General features: G+C 48.1%; 2 protein-coding genes and 1 non-coding gene across 3 annotated transcripts in view; 2 read left to right on the plus strand and 1 right to left on the minus strand.

The window, feature by feature from the left end:
* The window catches only part of LOC137430836 (boule RNA binding protein), a 33,452-nt gene extending 29,249 nt beyond the window's left edge, over window positions 1–4,203 (minus strand). The window contains exon 1 of the transcript XR_013624126.1: window positions 4,178–4,203. This is a non-coding gene — a transcript (boule RNA binding protein). The remainder of the gene's footprint in view (window positions 1–4,177) is intronic.
* Window positions 1–14,197, plus strand: part of MRPS31 (mitochondrial ribosomal protein S31) — a 396,402-nt gene that overhangs the window by 365,600 nt on the left and 16,605 nt on the right. The window lies entirely within an intron of this gene.
* Window positions 12,733–14,197, plus strand: part of LOC144892978 (uncharacterized) — a 99,772-nt gene continuing 98,307 nt past the window's right edge. Inside the window, exon 1 of the mRNA XM_078782079.1 lies at window positions 12,733–12,750. The gene's annotated coding sequence lies outside the window, so the exon portion shown is untranslated. The remainder of the gene's footprint in view (window positions 12,751–14,197) is intronic.

Consider the following 14,197-nt stretch of genomic DNA (forward strand, 5'->3'; position numbering starts at 1 on the left):
GAGGTGGGGAAAGTTATGCATCATGCTGTATTCGCCAGATCAATCGTTGGGGAGGATCCAGTGTGATGGTATGAGCTGGCATTTCCACCCGTTTCAAGACACCTCTGGACGTCATCGAAGGCAATCTCACTGGTCACTGGTCAGCGTTATGTCAATTAAGTTTTGAGACCTCATCTGCTGCCATTTCTCCAGGCTCATCCTGACATCGCAGTTTTACAGTAGGACAACACTCAACCCCATGCTGCTCACCTGACCACCAACTTCCTCCAGGAACAGGGTGTTGAAGTGATGCCTTGGATGCCTTATTCCCCTGACCTCAATCCCATTGAGCATTTGATGAGCTTGTTCGACGTCTTGCATCGAGGAGATCAACGGCTGTCAATCGGCAAATGCTCATTCAAGGCTTGCAGGAGTGGGACAGACTTCCCCAGGACCGTATCAGACGCCTGGTACAGAGCATGCGTCGGAGGTGTACAGCCTGCATCACAGCTCAGGGAGGACACACATGATATTGAGGACTGCTGTCATTCTGTCCTTGGCTGTGATATGTGCTCCTCCCCGACCCCCTGGTCACGGTGTACCTCCGAGCCCCGAGAGGGGTCACGGCAGAAAAATGTGTTATTCTGTATGTCAAAGATCAATGGGGAAGGCACACCAATTGTTACTCACAAACAAATATTGTATTAAGATCACACAAGAATAACAGTACAACACTAATAGTAATCAAAAGTACAATCAATATGTGTCCTATGATGGTACCATAAGTTTCGTAATATATAACTCACTGTGCTCCAAGTGAGCGGAAAGAAGAAGATTCCCAATGTCTCTAATTCCCGGCTTCAAGCCAAAGTTGGTTCGCTCCAGCGATCGTCAGATCAATATCCAACCGAGACCAGAATCCCGTTGGGTTGGCAGTTACAGTCCTGCTGCCAAAGCTGTGCAAAGGCGCCATCCAGGAGACAAGGAAATCCAAAGGCACCCTCCAGGCGACTGGGAAATCACACCCTCGGGTATGGACGTTCCCCAGCTCGCAGTCGGCAAACCTCAGATTTACCTTCAAAATCCGCGTTGCACACACACACCAGATACGTCTGAATGCGGTGAGAACGGCTGACGTGAAGCAAAGAAAAACCTTGCGCGACGCGCAAAGGCTGAAGCGAAGCAAAGAAACCTTGCTCGACGCACAAAGCGCGCGAGTCAAAATGGCCGACGGCCCGTTCTTGAGACGTAACGGCCCGATAATGATTCTCTCCGGAATCGATCGCAAAACCTGACACGTAGGCTAATCTGTCACAGCCATAACCACTCTGTCGCAGGAATCCCTTTCCTGGGAAACCCAAAGTTCACTCGTGACTCTTGCTCGCCAACGTTCGCTCCAGACCGCAAAGCAACTATGCTTCTTGTCCGACTCCACTCGCTCCGCCTTCTTTTCTTCTTCTTCTTCGTCGTCCGGTTCCCGATCTGGTTTCCGGTTTCTTTTAACTCTAACTTTTTCACCTTTTGAAAACGGTTCATAAACAGTAAACCTTTTGAAAACAATAATAGTACATGGAATCAAAAATGTTTACAGTGGATGAAAACCACCACAACGGAAGTGAAGAATCCGTAACAACTGTTAGGAGTGTTGTGTCCATTCCTGTGTCATTTTGTTTTGACTGAATTCAGGTGCGTGCCTTTGTGTTGCAGTGCTGTGACTTTTGTTGCACCACCCCTTGTGATGCTCATGCTTTTTGTTTTTTGTGATTGAGGCAATATCTTGTTTATTGACATGTATTTAGTAAAGATAGCTGAACTTTACCTCGGTGTTCAAATATTTTTCATTTTTGCGTGGAGGCTTTCAATGAGTGTCCTTCTAAAGATTTGATAAGTGTTACGGATTCGTCACTTCCGTCTTTGTGGTTGTCATCCACTTGAAGCATTTTTAGTTTCATGTACTATTATTGTTACAGTTTGAGTGTGAAATGGAGATAACTGTCTTCAAAGGTAAAAATTAGTGTTCAAAAGAAAAACGTAATGGATCGGGAGAAACCGGAAGAGGAGGAAGAAGAGGCTTGAGCGGATCAAGTGAGATCGGGAAAGAAAGGCCGATCTGCTTGAAGGTGTCAAGCGTACGCTGGTGGACGTTGGTCAAGAGCAAATATTGGTTTCCCCGGGAAAGGGATTCCTGTGACAGTGTCGTAATTGCTGCGGCAGATAAACCTGCGTGACAGGTTTTGCCGTTGGTTCCGAAAGTGAATCATCGCGGGAGAGCCGGTACGCCTCCATTACGGGCCAGTCCGCCATTTCACCTCGCACCAGCCATTTCACCTCGCACCAGCGATTCGCCTGATTTTCGTGTGTGTCATGGATTTGGCTTGGGAATTCGCGGTTCTCTGCTTTGGAACTGCTGCTCGTTCATGCCAGCGTCATTGACTGGTGAACTGAAGGTGTGAATTCCCAGTCGCCTTTTGGGTGAACTTTTACCTGACCGACGTCGGCCCGACCTCACCCAGCGGCTCTTCTGCAGCGTCGACTGTCAGCCGTACTGGGTTCAGGTCTCAGTACGACCTGTTTTCTTGTGATCACCGGAGCGTGGATCGACTTTGGCCTGGTGTCGTGACAGTGACTTGGGGGTGTTACATTTTGCTCACGTGGAGTACCGTGAGTTATTGAGTTAAGAAGCTGGTGGTACCATCATAGGAATCATATGGTGTTTGTTGTGCAATTGAGGTTTTCTTGTACTTGTGCAAGTTGTTATTATTGTGCGATATTAATACAATACCTGTTTTTTGGTATCGATTGATTGGTGTGGTTTCACCATTGGTCATTGGCACACATAATCGCACATCTTTCTGCCGTGACTCCTTTCTAGGCTAGGAGGTGCACCGTGACCGGGGTTTGGGGAGGAGCACGTAACAATAAGTTAATTTTGATATATGTATTAGTGTCACACTTATTTTCAAAGTTTTAAAATTTCTACCTCTCACCCCTCAATTCAGTTATGTTTGGTGTAAAAACATTGTGTGTAAAAGAAAAATTACTTTGCTCAGAATTTAGAGGTAGCTCAGAAGCTAAAAAAAAGTATGTGAACATCACATTATCCAACCCCCTCTTGAACTTGAGGTAACACTCCATGACAGGGTCGGTGTCTTGCAACCTCTCAGCAATTGTCGGCATGTCTTGCAGCACCTCACCCAGGAACTTGGCCGTGAGATTGGAACTTGAAACTTATTCCTCCTCCTACTCACTGCCTGGCTCTTCCTCCATGGAAACCTTGGTAATGGCGTCCAACTCTTTCTCTGTGAGCTCCTTGGCATGCGAGCGCAAGGATTTTTCTGCAAGGTACCTCTCCATCTGAGGGACGAAACAGCATGGAACCAGTCCATTGAAACTGCTGCCGTTACCCACGCCTCAAAAACACGGGCAGCGTGTCTGTTCTTGCCCTTGAGAGCATGCGGATTCAGGGAACAGTATAGCATAACAGGCTTCATCATGCAGTCCCCTTTTGCATTTGCACAGAGAATAGATACCCGGTCCTTTGCGGCCTTGAATGCTTCAAGATGAAAGTTAGTGTTGGCATCTTTCTCCAAAACCGGCCGGTTTCGTCAGCGTTGAAATGGCGAGGCAAATCCCTGTTCTGACAGGTACCACTTCTTGTCGACGAGCTGCTGCGCGAGTTTAGCCGGGAATGTTTTGGCCACCTCCTGGTCCATGGAGGCAAGCTCGCCTGACAGTTTGATGTTGTTGAGACAGTAAGGCATCTTAAAGTAAATGAGGTGTTAATGGGTTAATTAACTCTTGAGATCCAATTTCCTGCATTTGACGCTCAGCGCGTACATTCAAAAAAGCCATGTTCCTTTAAATGGATCGAATGTTCGAAAGACTGAAACATGATTATAAAGTACAATGTTCATATGAACGGATGTTTGGAAGCTTGGTGTTCATACAACGGAGATTCTCTGTATACCAATTCACTTTTTAATGCACATTAAATTGTCCACTGTTGATGGGTGGGGTCGACAAAATAAAAATGCAGAAAACCAAAAAACATGCATTCTGGGAACCATTGGAACAAATTAACTATTAATATAAAAGGCTTGCACCCACAGTCAACTCGAGGAAATGTAAATTTTCAAGAATACATGGATAGCTCCAGAAAAATAGAGTTGAAATGAGAAAGACTGATACAAAAACTCACGTGGCACATTTTTTGGTGGTTGCTTCCGGTAGGCGTGACTAATGTTGAGCTTTTTATCTTTGAAGATCACGTTGTCATTCTGAAGCAAAAGAAAACAACTATTGGTGACAGTGCGATGTTTAAAGCCATATTCTAATTATATTAGGGAAATAAAAGCACGTTTTGACATGATGATCCTGAAGATCAAATTAATATGTATTTGCACAATGAAAAAAGACAAATAACACACCAAATTGGGTAAAATGCCAGGAGCATAGAAAAGGCCCCCTTATATGGTAGGTGTCATGTGGCAAACTATATAAAAGAAGGGACATTCCATAGCTTGTAGAAAATGTCGAACAATAGAAAGAAGGGACATTCCATGGCTTGTGGAAAATGCCAGACGACAGAACATAAGGGACATTCTAAAAATCTCGTGTGCAAGCTGTACTACACTTGTGTTCGTAGGAGGAACCAGGTAATGCTCTAGAAAAGAACGTTTGTCTGATATGTCTGCAATGTCAACACTTGCAAGTTTATGTAATGTGCAATTATGGTCCAAAAGGGACTGGTAAAATAGGCTGCACTGCACATGTGTACAATTCTTTCATATAATCCAATTGTTTCCCATAATAATGATGAAAGCCCACTTGGAGTTTGCAAAAAAGCACCTAAAGGACTCTCAGACTGAGAAACAAGATTCTGTGGGCTTTCATGTGTCTTTCACTGAGGAGAGGCTTCCGTCTGGCCACTCTGCCATAAAGCCCAGATCGTATATGTATATATATATATATATATACATATGTATAATGTATATATATATATACAGTGAAACCTTGACTTACGAGTTTAATTCGTTCTGTGACCGAGCTCGTAACTCAATTTGCTCGTTTCTCAAATTAAATTTCCCCATTAAAATGAATTGAAATGCTATTAATCCGTTCCAGCCCCCCAAAAACCACACCAATTTTTTTTGAAATATATATATATAAATATCTCGCGCTATATATTTCACCTGTATGCAGCATACAAGTTGGCAGGATGGCCTGGACTGGAGGTACGCACACTTGACTCTAAACTGTCCAGCCTGGGTTTGAATCCCGACCCAGCTATAACCTGTCATGTCGGTGTTTCACAGGCAGGGTGATTCATCAATGTGTGTACCGCTAAACTGGGCGCCCCGTTTGCGTCCCATTAGTTGTTGGATGTTAAGGATCTCACCGTGTCTTCCACAAAGAGAAGGCGAGCTATCGCCGACACTCTGAACAAGTTGTGGCCTGGCATGCTCTTCTCCTCTGCCGTTATATACGTCCTCCTCGGCATCTTTTTCCAGAAGAGCCCTGTCTCGTCACAGTTGAAGATTTGCTGGGGGATGTATCCTTCGGCTTCTATCAGTTCGGCAAAAGTTATAATAAAATCTTCAGCTGCCTTCACATCCGAGCTTGCTGCCTCACCATGCCTGACGACGGAGTGAATGCCGGTCCTCTTCTTAAAATTATCAAACCATCCCCGACTGGCTTTGAATGACTCTTCCGATGCCTCGTCCGTTGATGTTCCCGCCGTCTGCTGCACCAAATCCCCGTAAATGTCTCGTGCCTTCTCACAGATGATGCTCTCGGTCACGGTATCTCCTGCGAGCTGCTTCTCCGTCAACCACACAAACAACAACTTCTCCATCTCTTCATGGACAGAGGTCCGGAGCTTTGAAATAATCTTAACGCCCTTGGCTGGCGTTATAGCCTTTATCGACTCCTTCTGCTTCAAAATCGTACATATCGTAGAAGTACTACGATCGTACTGCCTCGCCAAGTCGACAACACGCACACCTCGCTCATGTTTTTCGACGATTACGTGTTTTATATCCAAGCACATCCTCCTTTTCTTCTTCTCAGCACTGCCCTTGGCACTCAATTTCTTAGGACCCATGGTTAAAACTAAGAAATTTTCCAAACTAAACAAAATGCGAAAACAAAGCAACAGCGATACGGCAGAGATGCTTGCACGGCAAGATAACCACGTGACCTGAACGCTCGCTGGGCCACCTAGTGGTGGGTGGCGTAAGCTCGCTCGCTTGTAACTCGGATCTCGGCTCGCATCACAAAGCAAAAAATCGACCGAGCGACGGCTCGTATCTCGGAAAACTCGTAAGTTGGTGCACTCGTAAGTCAAGGTTTCACTGTGTGTGTATATATATATATATATATATATATATATATATATATATATATATAAATATATATGTATATATATATATATATATATATATATATATATATATATATATATATATATACACACACATACATACATACATACATACATACATACATACATATATATATATATATATATATATATATATATATATATATATATATATATATATATATATATATATATATATATATTGTTGCGGATATGAGGATTGTGTTTTTTTATTGTGTGCTTTATTATTGTTATTATTATTCTGCGCCTCCTGCCTCCGGAGCTGTGTAAAGGTCAAAGGGCGTCCCATAATTAGTCCAAGAGCATGCACGTCAGCACATCATAGAATACCCCTGTTCGATAGTTATATCTTATTATGTGTTTTAGGGTAAGGCTGTGTCTCCCATTAATTGAAATACTCCATTGCACCAGTGAAAGAGATAGATTCCCTTCATTCCCATTCCCAAAACTTCCATTCCCCCTTTTCGTCAATTGCCATTCGCATTGCCAACCAACAATTGCCGCCATTGGCCACGAGGCAGGGTTGGGGAAGAAAGGCGGGTCCCCACCTCGTCATAGAGGGGAGGAGTGAGTCAGCCCCACCCAACCAACCACGAACAAGGGGTTGGACTTGGAGAGGGTGTGGAGAGAAACATCGAGGAGGTTCGCGAAGGTTGAGGGGCGGGGCCTATATAACCCGCAGCTAGGGCGTTTCCCGAGGAGATGAGCTTTTACAGAGAGACGAGAGGGAGTCCAAGCAGTTGGGTCCAAGAGAGGCGCTTTGAGTTGAGTCCGAGAGAAGTCCAGAGTTGAGCTGCAGCTCGAGCCACCGAAACTGCACTTACTGCACCTCGAGCCACTGAAACTGCACTTACTGCAGCTCGAGCCACCGAAACTGCATTTACTGCAGCTGGAGCCACCGAAACTGCAGCCACAGCAGCGTGAGGCCTGGACGGCAGTTTGGAGCAGGGCCGCGAAGGAGCGGCGGCTGCCCACGAGTCGATCGGCTGCAGGACGTTGGACCTCCCTATCCCGCCAGCCATCCATCTCCCGCCAGTCCTATCATCATTCCCCGCGTGAGTCTGTCCTTGTTTGTTCTGTCCCTGGGTTAATTAAGACTGTAGGTAAGCTAGCGTTGCACTGTGTATCTAATATGTTCTGTAAATAAACGTGACTGCTTTCTTCCTGCTTATAAGTGTAAATAATAAACCCAGTTACTCTTCTGTACGTCTTCTTCCTCTTTGCATTCGGTCGCTTTAGAGTTTTCCATATTGAGCAGCTGCGGTGCGATACGGCCAACGTTTGGGGTTGAACCGGGTTAGTCGGGGAATAACTGTTCGGTCGCGGTAATACCACCGCTCGGTCAAAATAACATCTTAACCGCGTCCGTAACAATTGGTGTCGGGGAGTGGGATACGAGGCCCGAAGCGCGCTTAACGCGCTCAAAATTACAAGCAGCTGGAAATTTGTTTTGTGTTGTAAAGAAAAACCCGAATTTTGAAATCGCGCCATGGCTGGTCAAGGCGATCGGATGCCGGTGGGTGAGCTAGAGGAGGGGTTAGGAGTAACCCAGGATCAGAGGGACGAAGTAGAGGAGAACATTGGCAATGTGGTTGAGGGAGTATCAGACGCACAAAATGGCGTCCTCGCGCACGTGGGTGTAGCGGCACCAAATTTTGCCGCGCCCGCGACCGTAGCAGCGCCACTGGTGGATTGGAATCTTTTTATGATCCAAATGAAGGCCCTTATGGCTGCTCAGTGAGCAAATGGGGAACCGGATGGATGCTCAGAGTGAGCAAATAAGGGTTCAGAGTGAGCAATTGGGGGTAATGGGGGGCAAAATGGGGGGCAAAATGGGCGAAATGGGGGGCAAAATGGGAGAAATGGGGGAACGGCTAGAAGCTAAAATTGAGGGGTTAGACAATAATCTTAAGGGATTAGACAAGAAATTTGAGGGGTTAGACAATGGGATAGAAGGGGTGAAAGATGGGTTAACGGGGGTGGAAAATAGAATGGCTGCCTAGGATAATCAGTTAGAGGGGGTGAAAAATGGGTTAATGGGGTTAGAAAATAGGATGGAAGACAAATTGCGGGAAATAGGGGAGCAATCCGCCCGGGAAATCGAACAGATGGGGAACCAGATAGAGGAGGTGAAAATCGGGTTAGAAAGTAAATTGGATGCTCAGAGGGATGAATTGGGACAGATGAGGGTAGCATCTACAAAAGAGAGGGAGGAGATGAAAGAGGAGATACGACGAGGTGTAAGTGAGGATGTCTCGGGGGTACGCGAGGAGGGAAAGCGAGGCGAAAAGCGTATAGAGAAAGAGGTGAGGAATAATACGGCAAAGTTACAAGGGGGAATAGAAGGTCTGACGAAGGGAGTGGAACAGCTGACAGAGGGACAAAAAGAACTAGTGGAGCAGGTACAAAAGAACACTGCGGTACTAGGAGGGTTAAAGGCGAAACAAAAAGAAATTAAAAATGACTTAATAGCGACACAGAGGCAATGTCAGATGGTACGTGAGGGCCTGACAATGAGGTTGGAAGAGGTGACAGAGGTAATGGAGACGAAGGACCGAGAGGTGAGGACGCACATAGGGACGGTCAAGGTAGCCTTAGAGGGCGAACTTGAGGAGACGCAACGGGAAATAAAAGAGGTGAAGCAAAAGTTAAAGGAGGTGTTAGAGGGGGTGAGTGAAATTAAGAAGAGACGGACAGAAACTAAGAGAGAAATACAGGAGGAGGTGATGGAATATGTACAAGGTCGGTGCTCAACTCATGATGTGCTGCTCACTAACCAAATAAAGAGTTTGCAGGTGGCAGAGGAGGTGCGGAGACGAGGTGTCAAGGTGAGTGGTGATATATTCGGAAATGTATATGATGTGAGGGGAGCTTCAGTCGGCTTGGGGGTTGATTTAGACCCGGGTGTTCGTGAGAGGCCGTTGGTGAAGTGTGCGACAGGTCTGGTGTGCGAAAAAAGAGGTGTGCGAGAATGTCCGACCATGGGGTGTGTGAGGAAAAAGTGCGCGCCGAGGAGTGAGTGTGCTGTCGAGAGTGAGTCGGTCGTAGCGCGTGTGCGAGGGAGCACATGGAAGTGTGTAGTGAGGAGTGTTACAGAGGATGTAACGGAGGCATGCACGCCTGTGGTGAGTGTTACAGAGGAAGTAACGGGAGAGTGTACGCGAGAAAGGTGTGTAACGGACAGGTGCATGGGGAAAGAGTGCGCTGTCAAAAGTAAGAAAGAATGCACGCCTGTGGTGAGTGTTACAGAGGAAGTAACAGGAGAGTGTGCGCAAGACGATGTGCGAGAAAGGTGTGTAACGGACAAGTGCATGGGGAAAGAGTGCGCTGTCAAAAGTAAGAAAGAATGCACACCTGTGGTGAGTGTTACAGAGGATGTAACGGGAGAGGATGCACGAGAAAGGTGTGTAACGGACAGGTGCATGAGGAAAGAGTGCGCTGTCAAGAGTGGTGGTGAAAGTAGTGAGAGTGACAGTGAGAGTGAGAGCGTGAGTTGGTTGTGACAGGTGAGCGAGGATGTACACCTGGAATGGAAGGATGCACACCTGGAATGGTAGAGCGTGTATGGGAATGCACGCTGGAATTGGTCGTGAGGCACGTGGTTGGGTGTGCGAGTGAGAGCACACCTGTGATTGTCACAGAGGAGGTGACCGAGGAGGGGGCGCGAAGAGGTGTGTTGGTGAGGTGTGCGAGCGACGAATGTGTGCCAAGGTGTTCGGTGGTCAGGTGTGTGACCAAGTCTGTGAGCGGAATGAGTGTACCTGGGTGTGTTAGAGAAGGTACGACGAGGAGCATGGGAACAGCTGGATGTATGGGCAAGAAAGAGGTAGCGTATGCGTGTAAGCATGCAGGTGAGGCATCGACGGTAACCAGGTTAGCGGTTAGAGCGACGTATAGCCGAATCGGGCCCTCGGTGCGTGCCAGGCTTCGCGTGCCGCGAGAACCAGCGGGGATCCAAAGCACGGCGGGTTCGAAAGGACCGCCGTACGTGATCCACGCTGGGCCGCGCTGGGAACGGCCGCGTCCATGCTCCGCTAGGCGTAACGGGCAGCCCGATAGGAAGGGTCGTCATGGCGACCCCTTTTTGTTAAGGCGTTCCGGCAGGTCGAGATCGGGAAATTGGATGGCTCCGCGCCGAGGTGGTGTGTGGGATCTCGTCCCGGGTAAACCTCCTTCCCTGCACCGAATGTCGGACGCATCCAGCCGCCGGCACCAAACAACCCGCATTCATTGCGCGGCTTTACGAAGCCGGGCTTTGGACAGGAATTGGCGCACCGAGAGGCATTAGTGAGTAGACTGTGTGACGAGAATAGTGTTTTGGCCCCGAAATTAGAAAAACAAAATTTGATGATTGGTAATGGTACAGTGATTGGCAGGTAATTGGCAAATTTTGGATTGGTTGGATTTGGACGAGCAAAATTTATAGTGGGACCTCCCCGATGTGGTGGGATGGCAACTCTGTCATCCCTCACACCACCAGGGGGGGCAAAGGAGCACTAGTTTTATGGGGTTTATGGCAGTGAAAACTAGCCCGGGAGGGTTAGGATATTGTGTGTAGGGCCCTAGAAGATGACATTAGGTAACGTTAAGATTAGTTAGTGACAAGGATACCTGTAGTGGGGACGCAGGTAGATTAGTGTGGATGATAATGATGTGGTATGTGCTTAGTTTAAAGGGAAGACGGGGAGCACTAAGTTAGCAGGGCAACAGGTAGTTCAGATGATGCCGTGTGAGTGTTGGAGGTGTATTCAAGTGTATTGAGCAGTGTGTGAGGATTGAACAGGTGTGATTGCACAGGTGTGCAACTGAACAGGTGTATGGAGCAGTGTTTGAGTGATGGTGATGGTGATGTGTGTTGTGTTGACCAACTGGTCCAGGAAGAGGAGGATGCAGGTGGCACCAGGTGTGATTGCACAGGTGTGCAACAACAGGTGTATGGAGAATGGTAGTGTGGAATATATGGAGTATTGGAATGGATGGTCATGGAGTGAGTATGGTGGAAACTATGGAGTGGAGTGGATGGTGCGAAGGTGTGAATGGGGGAAGAGTAGACCCCCATCACGAATACCCGGGGAGGGTAGTCTAAGAGTTAGGTAGAGGATACAGGTAAATTGTGGTTGGATATTGGCATCTGTGGTGCGGGTGAGAGAATGGTATTTGGATGGGTGCATTAGTGTTGTGGAAATGGCTGGGCGTGTAGCCTGTTAGTGTGTGTAGTTGGTTTGGGCACTCCACCACTGTGAGGATGTCGGCCAGGTGAGGCCGCAGGTGGGCTCTGGGAGCCGGTAGAGTTGTTGTGGATGGGGCCCGAGGATCCGGAGGACGGACCCGGGTAGCCCAGTGCCAGAGGGCACCAGGGGGCGACAGAGCCAGGAGGGGCCTTCCCCAATTAGATAGGTTAGGGTGAGGAGCTAGGTAAGCTCGGGTGGCAACTGCAGTGGTGGAGGTGTGCAGGTGGGTAGACCTGCTGGGAGAGCTACCCGTCACAGCCCAGAAATTGTGCAAGAGCACCGGGAGATGAATCGGGGGAGTGAGACCCCAAATTGAGCAGCACCACAGTTTGGTCAATGGGAATTGGTTTTTAGAACCCATAGTGTAAGTTGGCCAATGGATTGGCAGGGAAAGACCCCGGGTCGTGTAAAGTGTGTTAATGTCATTTAGAAAGTAGTTAGGATGAAGGATCTCCTCGCACCATCTGCATCCACTCACCTGAGGTGACAGGTACTCCACACCACGCCAGGTTGGTTTAATTATTTTTATGTGCAAATGTTTTGGATTGTGAGACGCATCATGACGTGGGTGTGACATTGTGCTTTGATGTTCCATCTCTTCCTCCTTATGAGGATTGATGACGAATTGGGTGATGGCAAATTTTGAAGTAGAGGGATTGTGGAGACGAATTTGGTATAAGGGAAATATGGGAAGACGTGACGGTAGCGACGAATTTGTAATGTGTTGATTTTGTACATATGGGGTAAGGGCAAGGGTAGTGTAGGTGACAGGGGGGTGACGTACGGTAGGGACGAGCTTTCTCACTTCGCCCTCCGTACGCATTTCGCCTTGCATTGCCTTATTGATGTGTACCCTTGTGACCTTACCCCTCGCTCATTGGCTTCCCCCTTTTGTCTGCCACATGACCTGTGCGCCATTGGGCGCCGAGGGGAGCGTGCGTGAGTCCTCCATTGTGCGCCCGGAATTCCCAGAACCAGCTGTCTGCATCGATGCACCACATTATGGACCACATGTCTGTGGCCGAGCACCACTTATGGACCCCATGGGTTGGGGGCATGGCCCCTCTGCTGGAACCGGCCATGAGGGCCCGAAATCCTGCTGGCGGACCTTGGCCACAGGGCACCGATGCCCCACAGGTGAACCACACATAGTCGGCCCCTGTGGGCCATAAATAAAATAAAAACGGACACATTAGGTGCATTCTTTTATTGCAAATAGGCCGCCAGCAAGGGAAGATGACAACACCAGGAAAATAATAATAGCCAGCAGAGGGAGCCGAAGAGCAAGAGATCACCTGCAGGGTTAGGGGTTGTTTGGTTATTTTTATTGTTGAACATTGAGGAACTATGATGACTGGGCACCGATTGGTGCCTGAGGGTGTATTGGTGCGTTTTGGGTGCTTTCATGGTGCATTGATGCAGAGCAGACTGTCTCCCCCCAGAAAGAACAATTACAGGTCCTGGGTTAGTCTTGTAAATAAAAGTAGTGTCATTGTAAATAATGCTCCCCACCGTCAGTGTGTAGTTTGAAGACCATTCCGCAATTCGGTTAACTGTGGGCGTAAGTCTGTTAGGCAGGGTGCAATGGAGCAGCGGGACACATTTATTTATGTTTTAAAAACTGTCGCACTCAGGGTCAGGTTAAAAGTAGAGGGAACTACACCTACGTGTCACACTAAATAAAAGCTGTAGGCCCGGGTGGGTGCCTACGAGGAGGAGGGTACAGTGTTGCGGATATGAGGATTGTGTTTTTTTATTGTGCGCTTTATTATTATTATTGTTATTATTATTCTGCGCCTCCTGCCTCCGGAGCTGTGTAAAGGTCAAAGGGCGTCCCATAATTAGTCCAAGAGCATGCACGTCAGCCCATCATAGAATACCCCTGTTCGATAGTTATATCTTATTATGTGTTTTAGGGTAAGGCTGTGTCTCCCATTAATTGAAATACTCCATTGCACCAGTGAAAGAGATAGATTCCCTTCATTCCCATTCCCAAAACTTCCATTCCCCCTTTTCGTCAATTGCCATTCGCATTGCCAACCAACAATTGCCGCCATTGGCCACGAGGCAGGGTTGGGGAAGAAAGGCGGGTCCCCACCTCGTCATAGAGGGGAGGAGTGAGTCAGCCCCACTCAACCAACCACGAACAAGGGGTTGGACTTGGAGAGGGTGTGGAGAGAAACATCAAAGAGGTTCGCGAAGGTTGAGGGGCGGGGCCTATATAACCCGCAGCTAGGGCGTTTCCCGAGGAGATGAGCTTTTACAGAGAGACGAGAGGGAGTCCAAGCAGTTGGGTCCAAGAGAGGCGCTTTGAGTTGAGTCCGAGAGAAGTCCAGAGTTGAGCTGCAGCTCGAGCCACCGAAACTGCACTTACTGCAGCTCGAGCCACCGAAACTGCATTTACTGCAACTGGAGCCACCGAAACTGCAGCCACAGCAGCGTGAAGCCTGGACGGCAGTTTGGAGCAGGGCCGCGAAGGAGCGGCGGCTGCCCACGAGTCGATCGGCTGCGGGACCAGTTGGACCTCCCTATCCCGCCAGCCATCCATCTCCCGCCAGTCCTATCATCATTCCCCGCGTGAGTC

This window comes from Myxine glutinosa, chromosome 7 (genome assembly GCF_964187855.1).
Source record: "Myxine glutinosa chromosome 7, kmMyxGlut1.1, whole genome shotgun sequence".
Taxonomy (NCBI): domain Eukaryota; kingdom Metazoa; phylum Chordata; class Myxini; order Myxiniformes; family Myxinidae; genus Myxine; species Myxine glutinosa.